The sequence below is a fragment of the Muscardinus avellanarius genome (assembly GCF_963383645.1).
Source record: "Muscardinus avellanarius genome assembly, chromosome: X".
Lineage (NCBI taxonomy): Eukaryota > Metazoa > Chordata > Mammalia > Rodentia > Gliridae > Muscardinus > Muscardinus avellanarius.
In genome coordinates this window covers 91675373-91690587 of record NC_137792.1, presented here as the reverse complement: position 1 = coordinate 91690587, position 15215 = coordinate 91675373, and positions in this window count along the sequence as shown.

Genomic DNA, 15215 nt, shown 5'->3' with positions numbered 1-15215 from the left:
GTAGAAATAATAAAAATAAGTTTTGAAAAGAATTTAGAGAAAGCCTGAAATGAATAAAGGAACAAATAAAGAATCTGCACCCTGAACAGGAATCAGAAAGAAGCTCTAAAGGAAGTGAAGGATGCAATCATTGAAGTGAAGTCATCAATACTAAATATAAACAGTAAATTAGACCACATACATTATAGAATCTATCTCTTAGAAGATGATCACTCCAAAAATGAATATACAGTATTTAAATTATAAAAAGCAAGTCAACAGCATTAACTGGATATGGAAGAGATATGCAACAATCTTTTCATAAATATAATATCAGAAAAGTTTCCAAAAATAGACAAGGAGGACAATACACAGGTATAAGAAACTTATAGAATCCCCTTTAGAGAAGATCAGAGAAAAGGTTCACCATGCCACATAACAGTCAAACTAAAGTAAAGAAAATCTTAAAGAGAAAAAAAAAGCAAAAGAACCAAGAGACATTTAGAGGCAACCAATTAGAATCACTCCAGACTTCCCAAACCAAGTCATGAAAGACAGGAGGGCAAGGAGCAACATATTCCAAATGCTGAAAGAAAATAACATGCAATCAAAAAATTTCTACATAGCAAAAACATGTCTCAAATTCAACGGAGAAATAAAAGTCTTCCACGACAGAAGCTGAAAGATTTTATGTATTTTAAATCAGCACTAGAGAAAATACTCAGAAAGATTAACTGTAAAATAAATAAGCAATCAACACCATAACTAAAGAAACAATAATTTCAATTAAACACACAACTAAGCAAAGAAGAACAAACACTACCTCAGACAGAAGTTAGAACTCTAAATGTTAGGAATTAAAAAACACCTCTCAGCTGGGCATGGTGGTGTTTGGTTGTAATCCCAGCATTTGGGAGGCTGAGACAGGAAGATTCGGGTTTGTGGCCAGCCTCAGCTACTACTTAGTGAGGCCCTTTGCAACTCAGTGAAACCCTGTTTCAAAATAAAGAATAAACCAGAGTACTGGTGGTGTAGTTTGAAGGTAGAATGCCCCTGGGTTCCATCCCCGGTACTGCAATAAATAAATAAATAAATAAATAAATAAATAAATAAATAAAGAAAACACCTCTCAATAAATACACTGAACATAAATGGCCTCAACTCCTTAATAAAAAAGACATAAGATGGCAAAATGGATTAAAAAACAGAACCCATCCATATGCTGCCTGCAAAAAACATAGCTTACAAGTAAAGATAGTCACAAACTAATGGTGAAGGAGTGAAGCAAAGTAATCCATACCAACAGAACTCTAAGTCAGGTTGGAATAACAACAATGATATCAAACAAATTAGAATTCAAGCCCAAGCTTATCATAAGAAACAAATCAGGGCATTTTTTAACTGGTAAAAGAAACAATTCAGCAAGAAAAAATAGTGGTAGTCAACATTTGTGCCCTAAATATAGGTATAGCCACTTTCATAAAACGAACGCTTTGTGATACTAAGTCACACATAGATCCCAATAAAATAATATTGGGAGACTTTAATACTCCTCACATCCCTAGAATGATCTTCTAGAGCAAAGGTAAATAAAGATACCTCAGACCTAAAGAACACCATAAACCAAATGGACCTATTAGACAAAGAATATTACACCCAACTATAGCAGTGTTTACATTTTTCTCAGCTTTTCATGGAGCCTTCTCCAAAATAAATCACATCCTGAGCCACAAAGTGAGCACTAGCAAATTCAAAAATATGACATATTCCTGTGTCTTTTCAGAACACAATGAAATAAACTAGAAATCAAATATAATACCCAGACTAACCACATAAGCATGTGAAGACTGAACACCACCCTGCTAGATGAGGAGTGGGTAATAGAGGAAGTAAGGGGTGAAATTAAGATATTTCTAGAAACAAACAAAGAGATACAACCTAACAAAATCTCGGGGGCGCCTTGAAGACAGTACTAAGAAGAAAATTCATAGCACTGAATGCCTACATAAGAAGAATAGAAAAACACCAAATAACCTAATGGCACACCTCAAAGCCCTTGAAAAACAGGAACAGTCTAATCACAAAGTCAGTAGATGACAGGAAATTATTAAAATCAGAGCAGAAATCAATAAAGTAGAGAATAAAAGAACAATACAGAAAATCAACAAAACCAAAATCTGGTTCCCCCCAAAAATAAAGATGGATAAAGCACTAACTAACCTAACTAAAAAAAGAGAGAAATAATCAATCCAAATTACTAAAATAAGAGATGAAAAGGTGATGTTACCACTGAAAGCATGAAAATCCATAAGATTATCAGAAACTATTTTGAAAAACCATACTCCAACAAAATGGAAAATGTAGAAGAAATTAACAAATTTTTGACACATTCAACCTTCCTAAATTGAACCAAGAAGATACAGAAAATTTAAACTGGAACACACCTGCAATCTCAGTACTTAGGAGGCTGACAGTAGGAGCACAGGTTTCAGGCAAACCTCAGTAGCATAGCAAAACCCTGTTCAACTTAATGAGAGCTTGTTTCAAAATAAAAATTAAAAGCTCTTAGGGTATATCTCAGAGTTAGAATGATGCTGGGTCCAATCCCCAATAACCACCCCTCCAAATAACAATCATATCCTGGAGCATAGCATAGTGTTTCACCCATTATAGTCAAGTTGTAAATCATAGCTATTTTTATTACAATAGACACAAGTTATCTACAAATACTATTCAGTTACTGTTTATTTGATGTGTGTGTGTGTGTGTGTGTGTGTGTGTGTGTGTGTGTGTGTGTGTAGAGAGAGAGAGAGAGAGAGAGAATGAGAGAGAGAGAGAGGATTTAAAACTCTTTACATAGGAATTCCTTCTGCTTTAAATAATTTCATTTATATATATTATACTGAAACAGTTTTTCCCTTTTGAACAACCTCAAGATCCCAGTGGCAAACAAAAATAAGTACTGATTGTTCATGTGTCTGAAGGCTAGGCTGCTCTGCATATCATGTTTAGTCTTCTCCACATGCCTGTGAGTTAGCTGGCCAGTCTGTTAGCTCAGCTGGGGTAGACAGGGCTACTTGGCACTGTTCCATGTCTCTTTTCCTCCAGTGTTCAGTTTAGCAAGCCAAATTCAGCCTAGCTCTTCCTTATTGTTGTTTAAGAAGTACTGAGAATTGAACCCAGGGCCTCACATGCTAACAGTGTGCTTTACCAGTGAGCTCATTCCCACCACCTGTTTTTGTAACTAAAGATTCACTGGAACACACACCTACCCATTTGTTCATGTACTGTGCATGGCTGCTTTTATACAACAACAGCAGAGTAATGTAGTTGCAACAGAGACCATATGGGTGACCAAAACTAAAATATTTATTACCTGGCCTCTTACAGAAGTTTGCCAATAATCTGCTTTAAGATACTAGCTCAGGCATGTTTTCCTGGTGATGATGAAGATATAAAAGAGTATAAATCAACCCATAAGTCCTTTTTGAGATTCTTCTGTGTCACATATTAAAGTCCAATTGTCCAAAGGAAGTCACATGCTTAAGCTCAGAGTCCAGGAGCATGGTACTTCAGAGTTTTTGGTAATAGTGTGGACAAAAGATCAAATTATTAGAGTCAATAATTCAATCTACTCCAACTATGTTTCATAATATTTCTTAGTAATATTCACCCATAGGTACTTGTTTGTAATTTGCAACTTTTTCCTTCTTCTAGTAACACTTTGAGTACATAAAGAGGCAATGACTTACCCTAGTAGTTGGCAAAAATTTCCCCCTAATGGGCCACATATTAAATATTTGAGTCTTTGTGGGTCTAAACTACCCATATGTTATTATAGCATGGAAAGAGCTGTGGACTATATATAAACAAATGAGTGGAGCTGTGTTCCAATACAGTTTTACTCATGAAACAAACCATAGTTTTCTGGTCCATAAAGACAACTATTTCCAGGAGGCAACAACTGACTATAGCTAAGGAACTGCCACCCCAGTTCCATCATTCCTGTGACCATGGATTTGGCCAGGTCACTCGTTTATATGATGCCACTGGCCCCTGTGGGCATAGAAATGTACACCTATGGACTGAGCCCAGGCTCCTAATGTTTCAGGTCTTTTCCACTGGACTACTTTGAACATGTCAAGTGGCTCTGATATGGTTAGTTAAAGGTTTTATAACTTGGTCTTATATTTTAAGAACTTTTTTTTTGTCTATGAAGTATTTTCCTCCTCTGTGAATCTGTGAAGATAATGAGACTTTTTGATTTAATTATTTTGGAATCCATAAAAATGTGTTTCAGAGAAGTGATTTGTGACCAAATCTCTCCTTTATTACAGTTGAAAGTAAAATTTGCAATGCCTACTGAGGAGATTTTAAGCTGTGGACTGTCTTTGATAAATACTTCTTAGCACCTGAGCTAGAAATATTGAAAAAGAAAGTAGGGGGAAAAGTGATTTAAGGGTAAGCGTTCCCTCCATGCACACAATTCTGGGCCTAGCTTATTAAAATTTTATGGTCATTAAATGAATTTTAGGTGGGAGAATTATTTGGTGCCACAATAACTGATAGATTTACATGAACAGATTCTTTGTCTTCATTTGAAAAATAGGTGAAAACACTGACGTTCTTAAAATATTCCACTTCCATGCTGAGAGTGGTGATGCACTCTTGTAATCCCAATACTTGGGAGGCTGAGAAAGGAGGATGACAGGGTTTCGGCCAGCCTCAGCAGCTTAATGAGGTTCTCAGCAATTTAGCAAGATCCTGTTTCAAAATAAAAAATAAGCCTAACTCTGTAGCCCAGAGGTAGATGGCCCTGGGTTATATCTCTAAAATAGTAACAACAAAAAAAGAAGAAAAAGGAAAAGAAAATTATACTTCCTATACTGAAGTTAAAACATATATTTTAGTAATCAGTTTCCTTTGCTCAGGTGTTCAAGACAAGCACCCAATTATGAGCAAAGATACTTCATGAGCCAGACACAGTGGGGGTAGTCCTGGAATTCCAGTATTTGTGAGACTGAGACAGGAGGATAGCAGGTTCAGGCCAGTCTCAGCAACTTAGTGAGACCTCAGCCACTTAGCAAGAACCTCTTTCAACTTAAAAAATAGGGTTGGGGTGAAGCTTGAAAGTAGAATGCCCTTGAGCTCAATCCCTAGTGTTTAAAAACTAATTCATCACACCACTTTACATTCAAACAAATACCTACAGTAATATCCCTCAAAGACTTGTAGCAAGCCCATATCACAGACTCAAGTTCATGTCTATGGAAAGAAAAGAAGAAACTAGGATGATACTATTATCAATTAGCTCTTACTATAATGTCAATCAGGGTGATTTTTGAGACATTTATGTTTATTGAGTCCAGAGAACAATTCATTGGCATAGTTGATTTTATTGTTCCCATTTTATAGTAGGGAAAACTGAAGTTCATAGTATACACACCCTGCCCAAAACCATACTAATTAGAAGTAGCTGAATTGTTTAATGCAGATCTGTCAGACTCCTGTGTAGTGATTTTTTTCAGGTACAATAATAGCAATATATATGTCTGGTAGACTTAAAACAGGAGAATATATTAGTACTTAGCTTTTTATTTCCCTAGCTAGCTTGACTAGATCAGAGCAAGGCTTATAAAATCAGGGCTAAAAGCAAAGATCAAAGATGAAATAAAGCTGGGTGTGGCATGCCTGTAGTCTCAATACTTGGGAGGCTGAGACAGGAGAATCACCATTTTGAGGCCAGCCTCAGCAATTTAGTAAGGCCCTTCGCAACATAGTGGGATTCTGTTTCAAAATAAAACAGAAAGTGGGGCTGGGAAGGGTGTGGATCAGAATTACAATGCCCCTTAGTTCAATCCCAAGCATCTCCATCTCTCTTCTCTCTCTTCTCTTCTCTCTCTTCTCTCTCTTCTCTCTCTTCTCTCTCTTCTCTCTCTTCTCTCTCTCTCTCTCTCTCTCTCTCTCCCTCTCTCTCTCTCTCTCCTCTCCCCTCTCTCCTCTCTCCTCTCTCCTCTCTCTCTCTCTCCTCTCTCTCTCTATCTCTATCTCTCTCTCTCTCCTTCTCTCTCCTCCTTTCCTCCCCTCCCCTCCCCTCCCCTCCCCTCCCCTCCGCTCCCCTCTCCTCTTCTCTCTCTCTCTCTCTCTCTCTCTCTCTCTCTCTCTCTCTCTCCCTCTCTCTCTCTCTCAAAATAAGTAAAGCTACTCCAACATTTCCAGATTAGGAGATTTTAAGAAGTCTCAGCATCTCTGGTTCTTACACTGGCAGTAAAATGGGAAACTCTCGCTTTGGGAGTTTTCTTCATAGAAGAATTCCCAATTTGCAGAATTATTTTGACTTTTTGCATGCTTATCAATTCATTCTGATCTATTGTGCCATTCTTTTTGTAAAGAATTTTGTGTGAGATTACTTATTGAAGTTATGAGGGTTCTCGTAGAAGCATACAGAGTAATCTTTCTTTCAAAAGGATTTGACTCATCAAGTTCTGTTCCAACTAACCCTCACCCTTGCATTGTTCTGTTCTTCTCTCAGAGAAAATCAATGCGCATGTCCCTTTTCCTGTAACACTGCTACAGCTGCAACTAGCTACAATTTCTAAGAATGCCTCTTGGTGCAATGAAAGGTGAATATAAATAAATAGAAGTCATTTTCAAGAGAGTTATTTAAGCATTTGAGTGCAATTTTCAAAAGAATTTTAAACACATTCTTGCACACTTAATTGAGCATGAAGATTCATGCACAAACATCAGATGTTTAAAAAAAATTGTGCACAGACTGACATTCTAATCACTGCCTATTCAATCATTAGCATAAATGACCCAAGACATAGACACAGAGCTGCAGGTATGCATCTTATTCCATCAAGCTCTTCAACTTTTAAAAAGGTTTCTTTGTGAAAAACAGTAGAAAATCACCCAACAAAATAGACACAGTCAAATGGTAACTATCATCCAATTGTTTATACATATATACACATATATACACATATATATACACATATGTGTGTATATACATATACATACATATATATGTATGTGTGTATATATATATATATAGTGTGTGTGTGTGTGTGTGTGTGTGTGTGTGTGTGTGTGTGGTACTGGGGTTCCTGGAAACCCTTCTACCACCTCCGGGCTACACTCCCAGACCTATTTTTACATTTTTATTTGGAAACAGAGTCTCTTAAGCCAGTGAGACTGGCTTCGAACCTGTGCGATCCTCCTGTCTCCGCCTCCCAAGCCCGGGAATTACAAGCATGCACCACCACGCCCGGCCAATTGTTTATATATTTTTACTTCATATCTCTATATACTTTATTTTATATTTGTTATTTTTGAATATTTTGGAACTTGTTTCCTATTTTATCCTCTCTAGTTAAGATTAAGCAAGGTACAGAACTTAGGTAAAATAGCGATCAGCATATGAAAATCCTCATAGTACTTAGCTGAGACCATTCTCCCTTGTGGCACGATTCTATTTGGAAATTCTCTTAAGTCCAGTTTATGCAACTTGAGACAGGAGGAAAACTCAGATCTTAGCATATTAAAATTAGGATACTTAGACATGTTTATGTAGGTGATCTAATTAAGGTTGTGGACTTAAGCATGTTTAAGTAGGTTATCCAATTGAGGTTATGTAGCCATTCCGAAATGGCTATGAGAAGTATCCATCTATAATATAAGACAAGCCACTCTAGCTATCTTGAGTGAAAAGAGTTTCACTATTTGACATATTGTGTTACAAAATCATTAGGAGAAAGATTTAGGCTAAGAGCCAGGAGAAACTTCCAGAACAACACCAGACTGTTCCTCCACAGAAGCTGCTGTCTACACCATAGCCAGCAGTCAGAGAAGTAAAGAAGCCAATGTAAAGATTACAATAAAATGTTATATCACCTGTATTAAGATCTATAAATCAAAGATCCATTGACAGACCTGGTGAATGCAGAGTCACATTGTGCTTGCTAGATTTATACCAGCAAAGTGGCTATTTTGTATGCTACTGTCTCTCCTAATATTAAATGCACTTATGAATAAAATTGTTGGGTGGTTGACAATAATTGGTGGAAACTGGAACCTAAATTATAAGGGACTGTGGAAATACGGCTTTTCAATTTTCCAGGATTTGCCATTCAGGAGGGTACTATAAGAGTAGAAACAGGCATTGAATGAGGCTGACTGCCACATCTGCTACAACAAAGGACTATAAATAAGCTTTATAGTAAATTCTAGTTTTAAAAAAATTGAGAAACTGTAGCTACTTTTAAAGAAGAAATTTAATACCTATAATTTTAGTGTAGAATGAGTGACTTCATAAATCACTATTACATTGTTGGCACATGTTAGACATGCCTTTAATTGCTGTATTTGAGAACTTAGTATTCCAAATAATATTTATTGAGCAACTATGATATTCAAGGAATTGCACAAAGAGGAGTCAGATATGTTTCCTGTCCTTGTAAAATCCACAATTTCAACTAGATATCTAAAAGCCAGGTACAAATAACAATACAAAGCTAAATGTGGGGATACTGATATGCTGTTAATTGTGGTAGTATGGACATAGGATTCCCTGGGCATGGTGGTGCATATCTGTAATCCCAATACTTGGAAAGCTGAGACAGGAGGATCACAGTTTCAAGAAAAGCCTCAGCAACTTAGTGAGATCCTGTTTCAAAATCAATAAGAATAAAAATGGCTGTGGGTGTAGTTCACAGGTAGAATCTTCTGGGTTCAATCTCCAGTATCAATAAGTAATAAAAATAAGCCGGGCGTGGTGGCGCACGCTTGTAATCCCCATGCTTGGGAGGCTGAGACAGGAGGACCGCGCAGGTTCCAAGCCAGCCTCATCTGGCTTAAGAGACCCTGTTTCCAAATAAAATATAAAATAGGTCTGGGAGTGTAGCCCGGAGGTAGAAGGCCCCTGGGTTCCATCCCCAATACCACAATAAAATAAAATAAAAATAAAAATAAAATAAAATAAAAATAAATGCACAATTTATTTCCCTCCTCTCCCCAAAAATTACAGGAAAGGCTTCAAGAAGGATGTGAGCTCTGAACTTGTCTTTAAGGAATGAATAATATGAAGCAAGAGAAAACTAACAATTGTAATTTTATAACATTTTTTGTTTTGCTGAACACACCTAAATCTATTCTTTCATATAACTAGAGAAATGTCATTTTTTTTCTGTTCTGTAGATAAAAAACAGAGTTTTAGAACACGTATCTGGAAAGTTAGAGAAAGGGAAAATTAACTCATGTCTGTCTCACTTCTATTTTATTGATGGGCCAAATGATATTGGTACTTGCAGGGGGATTTAGAAGACTAGAAACAAGAATGGGCATTCTATGCAGAGAAAGTGGTCTGAACAAAATTACTTTGGAATTTAAGTTGTTAAACATTACAGACCATAAATAAACTAGTTTGGCTGGATTCCAAAGAACACAAAAATTAGAAAGACTAGCCAGGTGTGGTTGCACACACCGGCAATCTCAGTTCTTGGGAAGCTGAGTAGGAAGATCACGACCAGCCTCAGAAACTTTATAAGATTTTCAACAATTTACCAAAATCCTGTTTCAGAAGAAAAAGAAAAGAAAAATGTGGGATGTACCTCAGAGGTAGAACCTCTTTATGCTCAAACCTCAGTACCACAAAAGAGGAAGAGAGAGAGAGAGAGAAGGAAAGAAAAGTGAGATCAGACAGTTGAATTATGAAGAGTAAAGCATCTATTAGCAATAGGTGTTCAACCGAAATTTTTGATTTTTGGGTGGTACTGGGGATGGAACCCTTCTACCCTTGGGCTACACTCCCAGACCTATTTTATATTTTATTTGGAAACAGGCTCTCTTAAGCCAGCGAGACTGGCTTCTAACCTGCGCGATCCTCCTGTCTCCGCCTCCCAAGTGTGGGGATTACAAGCGTGCGCCATCACACCAGGCTCAACCGAATTTTTAAAAAGACATGATTATGCCGGGCGTGGTGGCGCACGCTTGAAATCCCCGCGCTTGGGAGGCGGAGACAGGAGGATCGCGCTGGTTCGGAGCCAGACCCGCTGGCTTAAGAGACCCTGTTTCCAAATAAAAAATATAAAATAGGTCTGGGAGTGTAGCCCGTGGGAGTGTATCCCGGAGGTAGAAGGGCTTCCAGGAACCCCAGTACCACCAAAAAAAAAAAAAAAGACATGATTATTACAATGATTTATAAAAACATGCATCTATTTGTGGAATTTAATTGCAAATATAAGAAATACTGGAGCATGTAATAGAAGTAAATAAAATCTAATTACCTATGGAAGAACAGTAAAAGTATAAATTAGTCTGGTAGAATTTTGAATCAATACTCCCATTGGTAGCAATAGGAATGATTAGATGTTTAAAGTATTTTATTTATTAAATATTAATTATAAAAATTAAAGGGCTTCAGTGTGATATTTCAGAATATGCACAAAATATGTACTGATCAAATCCAATTTTCATTTAATTGCCTTCATTCTTCTCCTTCCTAAACTCTAGTAATTTATATTCTACATTTAGTCTATTTATTTAGCTTCTACATATGAAAGAGTAATTCAGTACTTGTCTTTCTGTGTCTGGTATATTTCACCTAATATAATGTCCTCTGGTTCCATTCATATTGCTACAAATTATAGGATTTCATCCTTCTTTAAGGATGAATAATCTTCCATCTCTTTATCCATTCACCTCACAGTTTCTTTATTCATTCAGCTGGGGATGGGTACTTAATTTGATTCTATATGTTTGCTATTGTGAACAATACTATAGTAATTATGGATAATTAAATATTTTGACATATACTTCAGCAGTAAGAAAATATTATCCCTGGTACCCTGAATTACATAGACTATACCCCTGTATATCAAGTGCTTATAAAACATTAGTGAAAACTGAACTGTATGTTAAGGTATTGTGGAAATCTCAATAATTCCAAAAAGGGGAAATATTACCAGATTTCTTAATATGACAAAACTAGATTAATAACAAAATAGGTTTAAAATTTTCTACCCGAAAAATATAAAACATAGTAGTAAACAAATCTTAGCTCAAACAAAAATTGGAGGATTTCTTATAAATAACAATGGCAGAATATAGGAAAAGCAATTATCAAAGAAAACCTGTAATTAAATGCCTATATAAACAAACTGTAAAATTAAAATAAACTACTCAAGCCGGGCGTGGTGGCGCATACTTGTAATCCCAGCATTTGGGAGGTTGAGACCTGAGTATCGTGGTTCGCGGACAGCCTCAGCTACTTAGTGAGGCCCTCTGCAACTCAGTGAGACCCGGTTTCAAAATAAAGAATAAAAAATAGGGCAGGGGCCAGGCGTGGTGGCGCACGCTTGTAACCCCCGCGCTTGGGAGGCAGAGACAGGAGGATCGTGCAGGTTTGAAGCCAGCTGTGCGCGCTGGCTTAGGAGACCCTGTTTCCAAATAAAAATGTAAAAATAGGTCTGGGAGTGTAGGCCAGAGGTAGAAGGGCTTCCAGGAACCCCAGTACCACCACCAAAAAAAAAAAAGGGCAGGGGGTGTATCTTAGAGGTGGAATGCCCGTGGGTTCCATCCCCAGGCCCGCAAAATAAATAAATAAATAAATAAATAAATAAATAAATAAAATAAACTACTCAAAACAATGCAGAAAAAGAATAAAAACAAACCAAGATAAAATACAGTTAATAAAACAATCACAAAATCAGATATTAATGAAGTATAGAAGACATAAAATTGTAGAAATAATAACTAAGCAAACTATTTAATGTGGCAAAAATAATAAATCATTGGTTAAAATAATAAAACAGGAAAAGGAACCACAGGTACCTATAATAAGAAATGAGAAGTGGAGAGCATCCGTTGTCTGTTTTAAATGAGACTATTCGCCAGGTGTGGTGGCACACACTTGTAATCCCCGCGTTTGGGAGGCGTTATAGGAGGATCGCGCAGGTTCGAAGCCAGCACAGCTGGCTTAAGAGACCCTGTTTCCAAATATAAAATAGGACTTGGAGTGTAGCCCGGAGGTAGAAGGGCTTCCAGGAACCTCAGTATCACAAAAATAAAATAAAACAAAACAAAACAAAATAAAATAATAAATAAATGAGACTATTCTGCATAAATACATGCAATTACATTTTTAGATCCAGAAAATAATTTCCTAAGTTATATACTTTATAAAAGTTTAGTGCAGTTTAGATAAAAGTACCACAAACACCATTTCTCACAGAAAATAGAGATATTTGTAAATAATTGACCTGTGAAAAGTATGAAACCTGTGTGACTTCCCAGGAGAATTTTCCAAACAGTTGGAAGTCTGCTAATCCCAGTGCACAGAGTATAAAAAGAAAGAAAATGTCCGAATTTTTTGTGTGTGTTGAAAATGTAACATTCATTGATTTCCAAATGAAAACTACCGTCTGGCATGACTTATAAATATTCGATGCAAAAATCTTAAATAAAACATTAGCAAACAAAACACAGCAGCACATTAAAAAATAACATATTATTTTGGATTACATAACTAATTGGGGTTTATTTGACAATGCAATGGTGGCTCAACATGAAGAGAAAATGAACACAATTATCATATTAATTGAACCAAGAACAAAAAAAACACATTATCATCTTTATAAGATGCCTAAAAGCTATTGCAGCAACCATTAATTTTTAAAAGACTAAATTAAATAGGAATTGATGGATACTTTCATACATATAAAAATCAGCCCACACTGGCATGTTTCTCAATTGGGAAACCATCAGAGATTTTGATGCTGAAGTGTGCTTCTGTCTCTACTAGTACTTTGCATTAGATGTAAAGTAGAAATATAAAAAAAGAGATTTGAAGCATAGTGTAGAATAGGTAATAGATAAAACTATCTCTACTTGAAAATTATATTATTTTATACTGAAAGTTGAAAATATTCAATGAAAATATTGTAAATATTGAATGCATTTTAGTAAAGTAGCAATAAATTGAAAAATTAATATACTGAACACAAAAGGCTTCATATATAAAACCAGTTAAAAGATCATGGGGAGAAACAAGTCATATTTACAATACAAAATATATTCTTTACTATAAGCTTGACAGATGTACATAAAGTATGGTTTTCATTAATTTATGAAGCAATCTATAAGACCTTGCAGAATAGATTACATTATGAAGCTAGTAATTCTTTCCAAGTTAACTTATGAACTAATATATTCTCAATAAAAGTACCATTGCATTTTTTGTGTATTAAGTTACTTATTGAATTCAACTTAAGAATTAAACAAAAAAATGCACAGAAAAAATGCTGGAAGAAAGTGCTGGAGATGGGGTGGCAGAAAGTGGCCAGCTATACCAAAACATGAAACATGATACAATCCTTTTCTACCAAAAACAGAGACTGAACAAAAGGGAACATTCAAGAGACCCAATGCAGAAAGAAATGTACAGCATGCTAAGGCTGATAGCTCAAATCAGTATGAAAAAAAAAATGGGGGGGGGTATAGGGATTGAACCCAGAGGCATTCTATCTCCGTGTTAAATCCTCAGTTCTTTTTATTATTTTGAAACAGGGTTTCACTAAATTGCTGATGTTCTTGCTAAATTGCTGAGGCTCGACTTGAACCTGTGACCATTCTCTCTCATTCTCCCAAGTACTGAGATTATAGGTATGCACCATTACTCCTGGCAGTAAATGTCCTTAGAGTAGTACTTGATGATTACCGTCAACTGGCTAAAAGAACACACTTACACACTGAGGATAAATTATAAATTATTATATTAGATCTACCTCTCCACACACCCTAATTTTGAAGAGAAAGTGCCTCGTTCAAAGCACTGTACAGGAAAAATATCCAGGTTTCACTAAGTCACCTTTCCTCACTCTAATGTTGTTTGTCCCAAGGGTTTGACCATGACACACATGTGGCTCATTCATAACTTTGCCTGTGGTCCATGTCTTCTAATCAAAATGAGAAGTAAGGACAATCAGATTTCTTTTCCAAGAGTTAGAGATAGAAAACTATGAAATTGAAGTAATTAATGGTAATGTGGCTCATTCATAACTTTGCCTGTGGTCCATGTCTTCTAATCAAAATGAGAAGTAAGGACAATCAGATTTCTTTTCCAAGAGTTAGAGATAGAAAACTATGAAATTGAAGTAATTAATGGTATGAAAGACTACCAAGAAGGAAAAGAAGGAAACAATTGGTCTAAAATCTAGTATAAAAACCATATAAGGAACAGAAAGTATGTGCTTATTTAAGTTACATAATACAACTGGTCAATGGAGTCAGCAAACTGGAGCCAATTGCCAAACATTTCTTTGCTATGTAGCATTTGGAGCACCATTACAACCAATCAACAGTACTTTTAAAAATAAACATATCTGTTGTATACTCAACTGAAAGCCAGAGGTTGGTTTCCAAGGTTGATTCAGAAGTTCTGCGACATCATCAAAGATCAAGCCTTATCCTGTTTTTAACTCCATCATCTTCCTAATTGTTTCTACCACTAGGCATATTCTCTTTGTCCAACAGAAATAGCCATTCTCCATACTTGAATGGTAAATTTACCCAAAGCAGCCTAGAGAACTGCAGCCTAGCTTGATGTACAAACCAATTATAACCTCATAGTGTACCCTTGTAACCTAGCAACTGACTCTCAGCCAATAGGTGAACTTCCAGACAATCAAAGGCTGAAAGCTGTCCCAACATGACCATAGAAGGCAAATGCCAAGCATAACCAATCAGGATGTTTCTGTACCAGTCTGTTTTCTCTGGACTTAGATACAAACTGCATATGTGGGAAGAAATATGGAAATATGTGGAAAGAAAGAAATACAAGAGACAAGTAGACATATGTGAAAATTTAGGTATAATGCCTGCAACTTATTTTTTAAATGTTAAGAGAAAATAATGACATGTATGTGAATCTATATAGTGAAAGAATGATAAGAAAATAAAGCAAAACTTAAAAAATAGATTGATGAGAGATACATGATATAAATATAGAGACATCAAAAACTAAGTTTAGTTTTGAAACATGCCACTTAGAGGGCACAAAGCATACAATAGGAAGTTAAATCTCTTAATGTTCTTAGAGTTTTTGACCTTGGAACCATGCAACTTTTTATAATTTATAACTAAATCAAAACAAAAATTTCTATGATTAAAAAAATGAAATAAAATAACAAACCTAATGACATATCACGTGGGTGTCACAAACTATACAGGGAAATAAT